This window comes from Hetaerina americana, unplaced genomic scaffold (genome assembly GCF_022747635.1).
Source record: "Hetaerina americana unplaced genomic scaffold, ioHetAmer1.1.p SCAF_8, whole genome shotgun sequence".
Taxonomy (NCBI): Eukaryota; Metazoa; Arthropoda; class Insecta; order Odonata; family Calopterygidae; genus Hetaerina; species Hetaerina americana.
In genome coordinates, this window is record NW_027287427.1 from 34,466,498 (window position 1) to 34,482,096 (window position 15,599).

Below are 15,599 nucleotides of genomic sequence, written 5' to 3' on the forward strand. Positions count from 1 at the left end.
TGTGCTTCACTTCAACGTTCCGCTTTATCTGCCGCCACGTTGTGTTTTCATATTAGGAATAATTTTTTATTCCATTTCACTGTAAGACTATAGACGGGCCATTTCAAGTATTGTTGATGTCGTGAGGCAATGAAACCCCTGTTGCTATAAAAAATATTTCATATTTTTGATCCATTTTTTACGTGAAATCAGTTCCACGTGGTATCGCGTGATACAAATAAGGTTCGTGTTAGTATATTTAAGTAATAAATGTTCTAAGCTGCATTGCCGTTCCTGTCTCCCCGTTTTCGTACCAGGGCTTTTTCGAAGATTTTACTCTTCTTTATTGTGTGGCCCAACGTATTTTCTCAGATATTGTGCATACCTGCATGGTACCCTGCAAGTCACGTCTAGATTTCATGGCAAAAGGTGATTCAACCCTAGGCATGCAACATCAACAATTTTTTTCTTAATTGCTAGTTACCAAAAAATAATTCAATTAATGGAGATAACGTTAGCTGTAGGCACATGGGCCACGGAATTTGAGTGAATGCTAGAGGAGTAGCCATTGAAAAGGATATTAACTGAAAATTAGATGAAATAATGGGGAGGAAGAAAGTTTATGAAGATGAAGAGAGGCTTGCTGCAGGGAAGGATTCTGGAGTGTGTTTTGTTCGGAGAGACAAGATAAGTACTTGGTAAATATGCTCATCAAAATCCTATCGTAGCCGGTAGATTACCTAAAGTAATAAAGACGATGTACTAGGCTATTAAGAAGAACAAACTTATACTTTTTTCCTATAGTGCGATCTAACAGTTAATCTCATCCATTATCGTTCGTGAGAAAATTACATCTCAATCTCACGCTTTTACACTTGATCTACTCCATTTTCTTGCCGTGGTCTCTTCTACTCTAGTAAGATGGCACTAATACATGAACTATATTTTCATTAGCATCGATTAAGAGACATACTTCAAACGTGTGCAAGAGATTTAATCTGTAATTTAACCTTCGCTCCCTGAATCTAGTCGAGCTTAGAGCTTATTAAACAACGTGCGGAGTGAAACACAAATCAAGATACGATATCTACGTTCTATTTTCACTTTGACATTATGGTGTGCACAGGGGAGTTGGAATAAGGAGATTCACTTTCAGACTAAATCCTTTTTTACCGTTTCCTAATTCCCATGAGTTCCTTCAGGCCTTCGAAAGTGCTTTCCTCTCCCTCTTTAACTTATTTTCGACTTCCTCATCATCCTCCTCTAGCCAAGATCCTTTTCCAGCACCCAATATCCTCCTTTCATCCCCTCTCTCAACTTCTTTCTCCCGCTCTCTTTCCTTCCAATCCCTTCAGTATATCTATACCTTCCTCTTTTCATCCCCTAAACTTTCCGTCTCTTACACTCCTTTCTTCTTCCTTCCTCCCTCCCTCCCTCCCGCCCTCCCATCGCGTCTCCCACCTCTCCCGACACCCCCGCTCACATTCTCACCCTCTCCCCATCTTTCGCCCACTCCCCAAACCAACCCTCGTAGCCTCCCGCAGAAACCGACGCCTGTCCATAAAGAATGGTGAAAAAAAAAACTTTTGCGAGTTTGGGGAGTGGTGGTGGGGGAGAAACAGAGGTAGACAAAAGGAGCTCCTGGAGGAGGGGGAGGGAGATGGAGCTGGGGGGAGATGTTTTAGTGGCGGACGGAGGGGTGCGTGGCACATACATGGGGACGGTGCGTGATAGGGGATGGACGTATGCTGGGGTGGGCACTCGGAGGCTACAACGTGGAGTTAGTCGGGTGGTGTACCATTGTGGGGAGTGGGGTTCGTTTGAGAAGGGATGAAGGTGGAGAGTGGGATGGAATGACGAAAGGGTTCATTTTTTTATCACTCATTTTTTTTCTTGATCTCTTGCTTGTACTGTTACCGCCGTTCCCCATTCTTGCGTGCGCTTGGGGTGGGATCCTGTGCATTACTGTATGCATCCGGGTAAGTGAATTTGCGTATGCATGCAAGTAGTGAGAGTTAAGCCAAATGTGAAACGGGGGAGAAAGACGGCTCAACTCTGTGGTCTGGGTGTAGTGACGGATAATGAAACTTCCTTATGAGCGTACAGTTTGGAATAATTTACCTACATGGGAGAGGAATTCGCTCGAGTAAACCAAAACTCATGGAGAGTCCAAGCTAGGTGTCCATGGATGAATCTTTGACGAGGAGCAATTAATATATTAAGGATAAAAGAATTAACACCTGCTTATGGGTAACTTCTTGAGACAATTTATATAGATTATATATATAAATCATTTGTTTATATAAATAAATGATAAATAAATACCTTATATCTAGAATACCTGATAATATACGTGGCTAATTTTCTAGAAAAAGGCGAATGTAATTTAGGATAGGCATAATCTCCTAGGACTAGATGTTATAATCGAGTTGGTTTCTGTTATTTCACAACAATTCATTATTTTAATGACGTTTTCACTCTTATGACTCTAAATATTAGAAAGGTGAATTAATGCAAATCTAGGGACGTATTACTAAATGTATGCATGCATTTGTAGATACGCATGAAAACATTATATGCAGAAATGAAGAATTTATTATTGTAGAGTAGAGGTTTGCTTGGTGCCAAGTTGGATGAGACTGGGAATCGTTGTGTGTCCTAGCAAAAACTAACTTAATCGGTAGACTACCATTGTCACTAGTAATAACCTGCTGCAGACGATTGGACGGTCAAGTTTCGTTCATTTGAGTAACCCTAGCTTTTCCTTCTTCGAATATTTTAAACTGAAGGAAAAAAATTCAGTCTTCACGGCTTTGCTTTTATTGGTTATCTTAAGAAGAAATATGGTAAATCTTGGATTAGAATTATAGATATGCTTCAAATTTAGTCAGTTATTCTTCGCGGGAATCTTTGCGCTATTTCTGCGTCGAGGATCATTCGATGTGAGAAATAGAGACTTACACCAGTAGAAACTCCTTTTTTGAGAACGTGAATGCAGAATAATCTCTCAAAATTTCCAGAAAAAAACCGTCGGAGGTTTACATGTATGCGTTGAGTCTTTTATTCGCAAATATCTTCATTCTCCTACTCGAAATCCGATCCCAAAATTCCATTTCCGAACTCCATCCTTTTCAATTGTGGTTCTTGAATTCCCTGCTTTACACAGGTGGTTGGTTTGGATGATGTGTTTGCGGAAAGGTATATGGCAAGGGGCGGTTCCTCCACACTCGGATTCGCCCCTGGCTGCGTGTTCCTCTGTGCGTTGTGCTGTATCACATTACGGCATCTACCCCGTCAAGTGCACTGTTATCGGGGTAAATTTTGTTTATGCGATGCCTATTTCAAATATCGGCAGTCACTAAAAAAAACTATGCGGTAACGAAGATAAATGTAATTTTACATTTCAAATTATTTCGATGAATACCTGTCGTAAGCATCATTATCGTTGACAACTAGTAGTTCATTTTTGTTGACCACGTGGAGGTGAGAGGGATGCATATGTCACATGCATCCGTAGAACTCGGTCAGAAGTTATACTGGCCTGAAGTCCTCTTCTACATCTTCCCCTGCAAGACGCCGCGAGGGTTTTGTTAGGTCACTAACCATTAAAGCAATTGGTGATTAATGGCATTCGGGAAGTCCAAATGCCGTCAGTAGTTTTTCTTGCCATTTGAATTTAGTGAGGGAAAAATGATTACTCACGTATATCGGCTCGGTATCCGATTTCCCTTATTTCTTACTGAGCCTCACAATACAATGCACGCGGTGGTAAAATAATTTTTTGTGTATTCGTCAATTTTAATTGATTTTTATTTATCTAAAAGCTTAAGTCGTTCAAGTTCGATCTAATGCTACGCTTTCTGTTGATTCATGTCGATTATTCGCAAAATGGGCAGCTTCCTTCGTATCACGCTTAATTCCGTAATGAGTTCCCGCGCAGAGTTCAAATTACTCCGCGCGCATTCCAGATGAGGTCTAACCAACGGACATTCTGTGCGGCAATTGCGCCGCGCGTTCTTTAATGCGGCAGCGCTCCTTTTCTTCGTTATATCGATGTTTAGACTATTTTGCGACATTAATGGTGATACTCCGTAATTCGAGGCTGAATATCGAGCAGCGAACGCACAGTTTTAGTCCTTTCCGCCGCTCACTCGCCTCTCCCAGCCATGCGTCCGTGTTTCACGGCTCATTTACTCGCTCAACGCCGCCGTCTTCTGTTATCCCCCCATCTCCGAAAAGTCGTCGCTATCATTCACTCAGCCCCCTTTCTTCAATGTTTTCCATTTCTGTTTCTCTTCCGTTATTTTTATTGTACGCTAAAGCAGCACAAGTGTCCGTTGTCACCTTGAAATGAAGTCGGGATGTACGTTTATTTGAGGCCGAACTCGGAATGGGTGAGAGGGAAATCTTCAATTGTCAAAGCCGCGAAGTCAGCGTGAAGTGAATTTATCACCTACTAGCGGAGGATCCATGCATGCGATGGAAAATCGTTAACATTCCTGGGCTTTTACTCTATCGATAAGATAGTAGTAATGTATGACTTGTAGTTACTCAAATGGGGAATTCCATTACGTACCATGTATCTCCGCTGAGAGAAAATATCTTTAGCTGTCTGAATCACAACATTAATTTCTTGTGTAGGATTTAATCTTGTTGCCTTGGGACGCAATAGGTTCATCGCATTCTCGTTTTTTCCTCAAAGCATTCAAATATGTCTACGTATTCAAAGGTCAGCAGATTGTATTTTAATCGAAGTGCATTCCTTCTCGTCTAATTAAGTATCCCGGTATTTTCTTGCTGCATGCGATGCTAAATCTAACATATTAACCGTTAATCTCTCAAATCGCACATACGCTATATTATCAACGGCTGCTCGAATTTTTAATGTGTGATATTTACCCGGTTTACGCATGACATGAACTTTAAATCCGATTTCGTTTATATGCATTGCGTGAATGTATCACAAAGAAGAGAGGAAGTTGCCGGGGTGAAATCCGAAGTAAGCAGAAAAATTGGGTTAAGGAAATATTGCGAGATAGTAAGATGCTGAAGGCCTTGATAGAAGGGCGATTGTTCGGTAAATGCGCTACAGAAAAAGAATGTTTTAGCTGGCATGAAGGCAGGTAGGGAGAAGGTAGGAAGAAATAAACAAAGAAATAATGGAGTTCAAGCGAGAAAGTTCAAACAATATGCGTAGAAGATAGAGTGATTAGTAGCCGTCCAACACCTAACATTAATTGGTAGGTCATCTTGGATGAACTGTTTATTAATTTATTTTGTTATTGGACACAATGTTTTAAACTTCATTTCTTTCTTTGAAATAGTTCCTGTTCTTTCTTTGTCTTCTTGCGTTCTTTTTCCTCCATTCACCTGTTTTGTTTTCCTACCATTCATTTCAGGGTGGAATAGTTTCCTATTCGTGCGCCAACAGATACTGTATTCATTAGCAGGCCTTAATTTCACCTAGAAAACATTTTTCCTTTTTTATCTCCTAGGACACGAATTACGTGAGATTTTATCCTACCTTTTGAAAGAGTAATAGAATGAGCAGCTGGTTTTGGTGAACAAAGACCAACTCCTTGAAGCCAGGACTGTGTTCTTGAGAGTGGAAAAATGAATACTTTAAACTGATACATGCAGCACTTAATGGTGCAATATTAACAGCGTTTGGAGGATTCTTTAATTTGTTAGTAATATCTCACTTGAATATATTACCAAATTTTCTCAGTAACAATTACCTTTTATAAATATCATGAATTTGGTATGTGGCCTCCCTAGTCATGTATGATAATTATCAACTGAATTTTTAATCAAATTATTTTTGATGGATCCTTCGTACTTGAGGCCTTTTCTGTGTTATGAAATTGTTAACACTGTGTTTCGTAGTGGAAATTTACTATAGAGGCAAATTCGGAAAGGCAATCATAAATTATCTTTTCTCGGCAGAGAAGTATTGTTAACCCCCTTTGTTCTGCTCTTGAGGTTTTTGTTTTAGATTTGTCTTCGGATAAATATATATTATTTCCGTTAAGGCCCGATTAACTCATAAAATAGGCGAGGCTCTTCTCAGCATGCCTTCGTTCCTTCCGTCTTCCCTAACCATTTTTCCGTCTTCTCATTCCTACTCATCTTATTCTCCTTTTTATATACCCGCCCATCTCCTCGTAACACGGAACCCCTTTCCTATCGGCACCTTGCCCCCATTCCTAATCCACCGCTTCTTCCATGCGTGACCAAGCCGCCTCGTGTCTCGGTGCCCGTATCTCCAACATTCCGCCCCTGCTTCTCATGCCCTCCTCTGTTCCCTGCAATGTTTCCATCTCCGCCCCCGCCGTCTGCATGCAACAAACCCACTCCTCAGTACCCACCAGGCCCCCTCTTCCCGCCATCGGAACCAATCGGAACGACCGCCACGCGTTTACCGAAGACGACTCCCCCTCGTGCACCACATCATCTCTCCCCTTGCTTGCCTCCTCCGACCCACGCCGTCTCCCAGCTCAGCTCCCCCCTCGCCTTCCTCCCGGCTAAAGAATTCCTCCACCCCCCCATGTATTTCTCCTTCCAGTTCCCACCATTCCGCTTCCTCTCCCATCTCCGGCTGTCCTTTTCCATTCCACTTCACCTCCCGTCTCACTCCACCCTTCGCCTCCTCCTCCCCCCAGCTTTTTTTTCTATTGTCTCTTCTGCCTCGACGTTTTTATCATTTCTTCCTCTCCTGTCCCCCCCTCGATATTTCTCCTCCGTCCCTTTTTTGTACCTCCACGCTCCCGTCCAACTCTCTCGTGTTTATCTTTTTGCCTTCCCGTTTGACTATTTCTCCCCCCTCTCCGCCTTCGGTCCTCCAATCTTCGGTACCTCCCTCTCCATTCGCTGCCATCCACCCTTCTCTCTCCCCTCTTCACTCCACCAGGAGGCAACCAACCGTCCCCCACCTTTGTTTGATCTGTGGAACATTATATTATTTGAAGGTTTAATGCGCTCGGTTCTTTGGAGGAGGTTTCTTTCCTCTTTCAGTTACGACTCAGACGCCGCCCTCGTGAGCGCCGCTGCCCTCGCTGCACGCTTTCAGTGTGTTCACAATAGAGATGGGGGAGGAGTAAGAAGCAAGCGTCGAGAAAATGAGTGGAAACGGGATTTCTTGCTAGACTTTCTCTTATCGTGAGAGACCACGATTGGTGATAGATTAATAAAAAAAACTGTGTGCATAATGATTCTGTGGCGCTTATTTAGATGAGTTAAAATAATACGATGGCATTCTGCATCCTATGCCGAGAACATTGCCGACGCTAAATTAGGTCAGCAAAATTACTGTTTTGGTATCCTACTTTGAGTTTACTCAACCTTTGGTGGAGAGTTTTGAGTATCGGTCAGAGGTTACCCTCGGGTTTATATGGAATACGGAACACGCGTTTTGCAGTCATCAATCCTCTTAAAATACGCCATTTCGGCATTCGGGCGTTCCAGTTAGGAAACGTTGAAGCACAGTGCTGCGCTGCTCCTTTCTTTTGTGGTGGATTCATGGGCAGATGAATGCGGTAACATGTCGTCCATATCATCGTCGACTAGGTGATCCTAAAGCCACCGTTTGGGTTTGTGGCAGCAGCTAAGGTTCTATTTATATTTTTCAGCAGGTCGAGCCCAAGAAGGTCATAAAGGTGAAAAAACTTCCTCAGATTGATAAATGTATAATCTGTCTAGTTATATAAATAAGTAATCGATATTTTTATTCATGGATAACAATTATGTCTGTCCGTAATAGGAACCGCCACCATTTTGTCTGGTTAGGCGGTCATAAATACAGGCACCCATCTCCCCTGTATTAGGGAGAGGGTGCAAAGGAAATATTCTACATAGGTATTCAGTTGCGCCGACTGCAGTTTTTTGTAATTTTTTTCTTCTGAACATTGGCTAATTGACCCAGAAGGATTGACATCTACATGCATAATTACTAAAATACAACTAAAGGTCCGATATATGAATTAATATTTTTAGGAAATCGTTAAATTGGCACACCTATGCTTGAATAAATTTGTATTGTTTATATTTATTTGTAATATTTTGCCTCTTATCCAAAGCTTTCGGAGGGAAATAATGATATCTGTTATTTCTTCATTCTCATATCTCCGTGGGAAGCACTTCTCGCTTAATTTGCCTAAGGGCCTTCAAATAGGACGATTGGTCATAAATAGTTTTCTTCAAGGAGATATCGTTGTGGTTTTTTAACTTGTTAGGAATTTATGTAAATACTAATTTGCACTGTCAGAATACAGTTCACGCAACAATTTTTATGGATTTCAAGAAGGATGGCTTGTAACCCAAAAGATGAAAATATTGTTGCCTCACAGATTCATAAAAATATTGTTTTGAATGAAATATTTAAAAATAATATATCTTCTTGCTGTTTTGATCACCTCTCGGCCTCAGCCCTACTGTAGTCGAATCCATCCTATTTTCTATATTTTTGAGAAATTCAATTTATATTTCACTCTTTTTGGGAATTAATGTAATCTGGCTAAGAAGCCGAGTTTTTGTCCTTCCACAAAGCCCTGGATACGAGCAGAGCCAACACTAAAACCTGAAAATAAATTAAATTTGAATACTGATATTTAGGCAAGACAAACCAGTCTAATGTTAACACGATTTTAACTTGAGATCTTCCCATCTCTTTGAATATAAAGATATAAAAGAATTAATTTAGTGAGTCTCAGCTATTTGTTCCCAAATTCGCCTTCAGATTCTCACGTTAGAAATTATTTCAATCAATGAAAGCCAACAGACAGATTTAAATACTAATTTGAGTCACTTTCATCGGTTATCGAGTGTGTTCGTTGTTCTAGTTGATCAGCTCATAGACTTTTGGCGTCATCAAGAATTTGGTCATTGCTTTAAAACGTATGGATATATTTACACAGTTGTAAACGGCCAAATGCATATAAAGCCAATGATTCAAATGAAATTGAAACCATCTAACTCCGATTAGCCCTTTAAATAAAATCTCCGGCACAGAAACATACATCAGCCGGTAGTATACATACGCTGAAGCATAGCAGAAACCATTCAGATTATACCAAGTGGAGGCAGCTAAAGCGTACGGCAAGGGACATCTGCTACTTCGCCGCGTCTATTCATGTTCGTTCAGAAAGCCATAGGAAGTTCTTTGTGTTAAAGCTCATACGCCTCGCCTATCCAACCTCTGTATCCGCTTTCGCTCTGCCCTGAGGCAGCTAACCTTTCAGTCCCTCCTCCATTTAATCCTATTGCTGTACTTTCATAGGGATATGCCGGACTCATGTAATGGTTAATTAATGCATTAAAATACCTTCTACTTTATAATTGGTTCCGCTGAGTTATATATAGATGTTACTTTCATCGATTTGAGATTGAGCGTGGAAATTCTGTGGAAGTTAAAAAAAGTAATTGAAAATAAAATGATGTTGAATCTTTTCTCTTGAAAATAAATGGATTTAGAGCCCAGCTTAAACATAGTGTCGACATATTCAGGCGTGAATCTCTTGACGTTTTTTTGCGGTTGTCTTTTTCTATTAGATTCCATCTATTAAGTTCCGTAGTTTTCATTTTTATAAATAAAAAGTGTTGCAATGCACATGAATATTGCTGTTGAAACATGCTTCGATTACTTTAATGCTTTAAGTTTTGGTTAAATAATTCCACGTGTAGAAAAAGCATTTACGAACTCGCTTTATGGTGTGGTGATGGCTATTGTTAATTAGTTCCTTTCGTTACTCTATGCATGGGTTGAATTTTATTACAGAACACTCCAAATTCGTTTTGTTAAGCTTTCGGGTCTATGCTGGACGTGCCCGAACATCGCTTTTGTTCACTGGAATATTTTAGCGATGTATTCTTTTAGAAAAATCGACTGATAAACGATGGAATTTGCGATTTACTCATTTTATCTTTTCATTTGGAGGGACAGGGAAAAATTTCTCTTAGGTTATGGCTCCTAACCCCTACCCATTTCTCCAGGCCCGTTTTTCATTTGGCTTTGAAATGACCTCTCCGATTGCACGCTTGTGCGCCAAGTCCCCCTCATCGTATTCAACGCGGATGTGCAGCGTGCTTTATCTGATATTCCGGTAAATTGCCCTTCCATGACGTGTGCACATCCTTCCCGGCGTTCCCCATCCCGGTGATAAAAGGAAAAAGAAGCCCTAGTGGTTCCTCATGCCCCCCCCTCATGCCTTGTCAGCCTCCGCCCTACCTCCCCAAATCCTCCCCCTCTATATACGTCCTGCATCCGTATTCTTTGCATTTTTACCATTTCTTTTTCTCCCGAAGGCCGCTGGTGGCTCATGTTGACACGTGGCACTGTTCCCACTGTCCCACTGCCAACTAGTTCCACTGTCTTCCTCCTCATTCAAACACTTTGCCTCCTGCCTCTTCGTTCCCTCTCCTCACCCCGTAGCACTCGTGTCTTTCAGGCCCCTGCCTCGTTCCGACCTCCACCTACCCCTCGGATCACTCCCCAAGCATTAAAACTTATATCCACCACCCCCCACACATCTCATTTTCCCTTCCTAATCTCTCGCCCATTCTCGACGACCCTTCGTCATAACTCTGCGCACAAAAACCATTCCCATTCCTCCCCCGTCGTTCCTCCCCTACCGCTCCTTACTCCGCCTTCTCTCTTTGATGCGAACGCACTTTTGTTGTTTCTTCTCATGAAGAAGGGAGAATTGAAGACAAATTGTTTTTTCCTCCGCGGGAAATCGAGGTCGGATGTCACGAGTCGTGCCGAACGCGTATTTTACGTTGCTGTGTTTCCTGTTATTATACTTTTTGCGTTCGTTGCCTGTATCATTTCAAGGGAATTCAACGTACATAGATACTGAAGTGTGTTAGCTTATCGTTAAACGCGACTTAGCACCTACAAATAACGGACGATATTCTAATATGTGACCTCCTCAATATAATAAAGAGAGCATCATGGCTAATTCAAATATGCTTAAAAATAATATTATACATATGTAGAAGTTATATGTTAATTAATTCGAATTAACTGCGATACATTCGGCGCAAGTAACTGCACCTAATATAACCAGGTCTTTTGCGCATTGTTGCTAGTAATTCCACTGGGGAAAAAATCATTCACCATGACTTCGAACCCAAATCACTCGAATGCCGATCTACAGGTAAGCTGCATAGTTGTCGACGGTATAAAGAGAGGGATCCAGGTTTGAATCCCAGACCTGGCGATTAATTTTCCCCCTGTGAAATTTATTGCATATTTTTTTAAATTTTATGAAAAATCTCTCTCCTGCCATTATATCGGCAAACAATTGTTTCCCTTCTAGCATGACAACCATTTATTATTTGCTGCATTTACATTGAACATTATGACATTAGGTAGGTCTAATTACCACTGGTTAATTGATACGCGCCCACTGTTGCTGCCACTTGGGATAATCAACAAATGCTTCATTATGGGGATTAACCATCAACCTCATAGTGAGCTTAAATCCGTCTACTCCACCGTCCTTCCCCTGTCTCTTTGCATCATTCTCCTTCCCCCTCTTAATCATGCCTTCTCTGCTCTTCTACAGGCTCGATATTTTTATTGAACTATTAGTTTAGCTTTTGAATCATTGTGAATAATTCAGACCTAGCCATTCTCAATAAGGGTGATCGATAATAATTACATTGATGTGACTTTTCACGTCGATCTCTCTCTCTCTCTCTCTCCTGTTTTCTCTCTCTAAGCAAATGGGTAGCATTTATTATTACGCCGTCGAGAGTCGAAAGAACTCTCCTTGAAATGAGTTGCATTCCATATAGTCTCCTCAAATATACGTTTTCCCATTCGAAATTAGAAGATATTTTTAGTGGGCTATCTGCTTTTGTTGTCAAACGCACACACACATATACTGCACGCTTCCTAAACAGCGCAATTGGTAAGATAAAATGAGCCCGGTAAGAAATATAAAATAAAGAATGGGCTCGGTAGGGAAAGAAGTCGAAGATCCGTGGTTCAAGTCCCTGTCAAGAAAACTTTTTTCCGCTGGTGATCTGCATCCCTCCACCTTCTTTACCAATCCTGTGCTTGTCTTTTATGTGTGTTCCTCTCCATTTTTCTTTTGTATATTGAATGAATGGGTTATCCATCATATATATTCGAAAATGAACGTTATTCAGTGATGGTAAAAAATAAAAATACGAGAAAAAAACGTATTTGTGTAGATGATATAGAAGCGCTCACGAGAGATATACTATAGAGGTATAGCACTAGGACGTCAGAATAGAGCACAAAAATTTAAACAGAAAACACGTAAAAAGAACACATTTCAGAAAGTTTTAGCTTTCCGCCTTCTCTTGAGGCCTTCCTCAGGCAAGGCTGGAAGGTTATCGGGCGGAGGAAATGCGAGGGCTAAAATGCTTTCCCCCGGGTGGTGAAAGCGCGGGTCGTGCTGGGAATGGAGAGAGGAACGCGGCTCTAGTGGTGACGGTTCAGTCCGGAAAATTCAAACGATCGGGATGCAAAATTTGTAAAACTGCAAAAGTTCTCATCCCTGTGTTGGTGGCTGCATCGATTTGGGGATTCTAGGATGGTTAGGAAGAAACATGTTTTTACGGGGGCGGTTGCAAATATGAAGGAATTTGTCAAGGGGGCCCGGGCAGAAGGGTTAGTGGATCTCAGAATATTTCTGAGATTGGTGGGTCGTCTGTGTACGAGAGAGGGGAATTTGGGCAGTGGAAATAAGGTAGCGTCATTATCGTATACAATGGGAAATAGTCCTTCAAGAAATGTCTTCAGTGTGGGGGATCCTGGGAAATAGGTGGTGCAAAGTTTGAGTCCTGCGTCAGCAATGGGGTTGTTTTTCTATGGTGCGTCGGTTGAAACGGCGAATTTTATTTTGTAGGAGCTTTTATATGTAACCGCGTTTGTGAACTGCATTTTGTGGATTGTGAAGGTATTTGTTGAAGGAGGCTGTAGAATGGCAAATTTAATGTCCGCGCATAGAGATAGAATTTGGAACGAGCGTTTAGTTTGCGTAGGGTAACAGCTAGTAAAGTATATGCATTACTATTATGCATGTGTTTGGGTTTGATATGTACTGAATTTGTGAACATGTGGTTGTGAAGTGAGATTTATGTCAAGTAAGGTGATGGTGGAGTCTGAAACGGAAGAAGTGAAGTTAGCGGTAAAAGAATAGCAGTGAAGAATTTAAGGACGATAAGTAATTGTTGTGGGACTCAGAACCGTGTGCCCAGAAAATGAAAATTTCGTCTATGTAGCGGACCCAGAAAACAGGTTGGAGGGGTTGTTTTGAAAGCGAAGTCTCTCCTGGGTGACCCTTGAAGATAGAGACGTATGATGGCGCCATCCTCGTCCAATCGCTGAGCCTTTGGTTTTTAGGTGAAAACATCTTTGGAACGAGAATGCATTCTTTGTGAGGACCGAAGTGGCTAGGTTGAGAAAAAAATTCGGTCGAAGGACGCTGGGGTGAGGGGGGTAGAGAGAGGTAATGTCGTAGGAAGGATAAGCGAAAGGAGATTATATATATATATATGTATGTATGTACGTGCGTATGTGGATATATATACATATATTATATATATATATATATATATATATATATATATATATATATATATATAATTATTCATAATGCACACCAAGATAGCACTAGCGAACAAAAACACTGAGAAATACGCACAAATGAAACACGTATTCCGAATTTTCAGTGGCAAGAAGACCACCCATCCCAAAAAGGGAGAGACGGAATGGTTCCTTCTCAGTCGTTCAGCGTTCGTTTGTCATCATGAAGTTGTTATTCACTGTTTTATAAAGGAGAAATTTTGCCTGAATTATAATTATGTGCCTGCTGAGCACTTGCATAAATTCCTGACTCTGTTTTTTATGTCCTGAAAACTGTTTCGTTTACTTATATACTGGAATATTTTAAAACATTTCCCTGACCTCATGAAAAAGGAAGGGAGAGAATTTTGCGATAGACATGAGTGGCCTTTATTTTGAAACAAGTCAATTTAGGTTCAAATATATCCTTGAGATGTTACCTGGGAACTATATCGTCACTTGGAGTGTAAAACAAGGATTTTATCATTCAGATGCTGCTTCGTCGGGTCAAGTAGATTCCATATCCCATTTTTTTTCATTCGCCAAGGCGCGCTCGATTAAAAAGAGAAGACTTCTGACCCTGAAGTTCAGTCACACCGTGATAATGTAAGGGTCTGCCATTTGAAGCGGGCGATATCCTGTACTCCCGTGCTCTTGAATTCCATTGAGGAGTCGATACATTCGGAAAAATATCCCGTTTTATTTTTATTCTCGTGGTACCGGATCGCGAATCAATATTAGAGAGCATTAATGCACGAGCTTGAAACATCCTTGGAGGAGATATTTTCCACATGGAAAATTTCAATTACCGTCGTTCCATCCTCTGCGTATGCATTTATCCTCTTCTCTCACTCCCTCCCCACGTACTGCACACTCTCAATCCGGACGGTTTATTTAACGGTATATTATGATGGTGTATGTTTTCGGCATTCCATGGCTTGCAACTCTAGGTTTAAGGTAATATAGAGTGCGTGATATAATTCAGGGCTCTGTTTTTATAAAACGTAAATCACGTGAAACAAATTTTGACCTCTTTATTCTTAATTCTCTAAAACTGTGACAATGGAAACCAACGGGCAAACACAAAATTTGTAGAGTTTAGGAAACATTCTTGCCTGCTTCGTGGAGTCGACTAAGTTAAGAAGATTATTAAATAATATAAGAGTGCGTTGGAGGAAAGCGTATCTAATTCGAGACTTGCTCTGAATGAGACTACATAATAGAGTACGGCAGATGGAATAATGGACGTACGGTTATGAGTGTCAGGAAAATTATTAAGGATTATGTAGTATTAGTATCATTTTTAACGTATATGCCTTGGAAATGGATAGAGTGACATGGGAAAGCTAAGATTAGCAATAAAGAGACATGTTGATTTTATTGGCTCAAGTTAATGCTGATTTAGTATATATATATATATATATATATATATATATATACTATATATACATATATATATACTATATATACATATATATATACATATATATATATACACATATATATATATATATATATATATATATATATATATATATATATATATATATATATACATCAGTTAATCAGTTAATGCATAATAGCCGTTTTGAGTGAATACCAATTTCATTGGGAAAATTGTGGAAAAACTGGCATGCAATACATAATAAGAGAAATACGGGTAGTCATGAGATTCATGAGAAATTGAAAAGCTGAATGAAGCATGAAACATTTTTGATATATGTTGAGCTCCATTTTAGGTCTAAATGTTATTATAGTAGTGATAAGAGTTCAAAAAGAGAAATTGTGTGGCAAAAGATGCAGGAATGAATGGATCAAGATGCTAGGCAAGAAATTTTATGACATAAAGTTTCATGATTCCGAAATTTCGTATTAGACGAAATATGATGAGCGTCAGTTGAAAGTTTTTGGAATGTGCCTGTGAAAAAGGATTCAGAAAGTAAAACTGTGGGAAGAGAACCACAAATAAATAGAAAGTAGAAAAAGGCAGGTATTTATTAGAAGGATTTCGGAGAAAAGAGGA

The 15,599-nt window shown here is 40.3% G+C and overlaps 1 long non-coding RNA gene across 1 annotated transcript in view; it reads left to right on the plus strand.

Annotated features, from left to right (window-relative positions):
- The window catches only part of LOC139698025 (uncharacterized), a 152,224-nt gene that overhangs the window by 34,923 nt on the left and 101,702 nt on the right, over positions 1-15,599 (plus strand). The window lies entirely within an intron of this gene.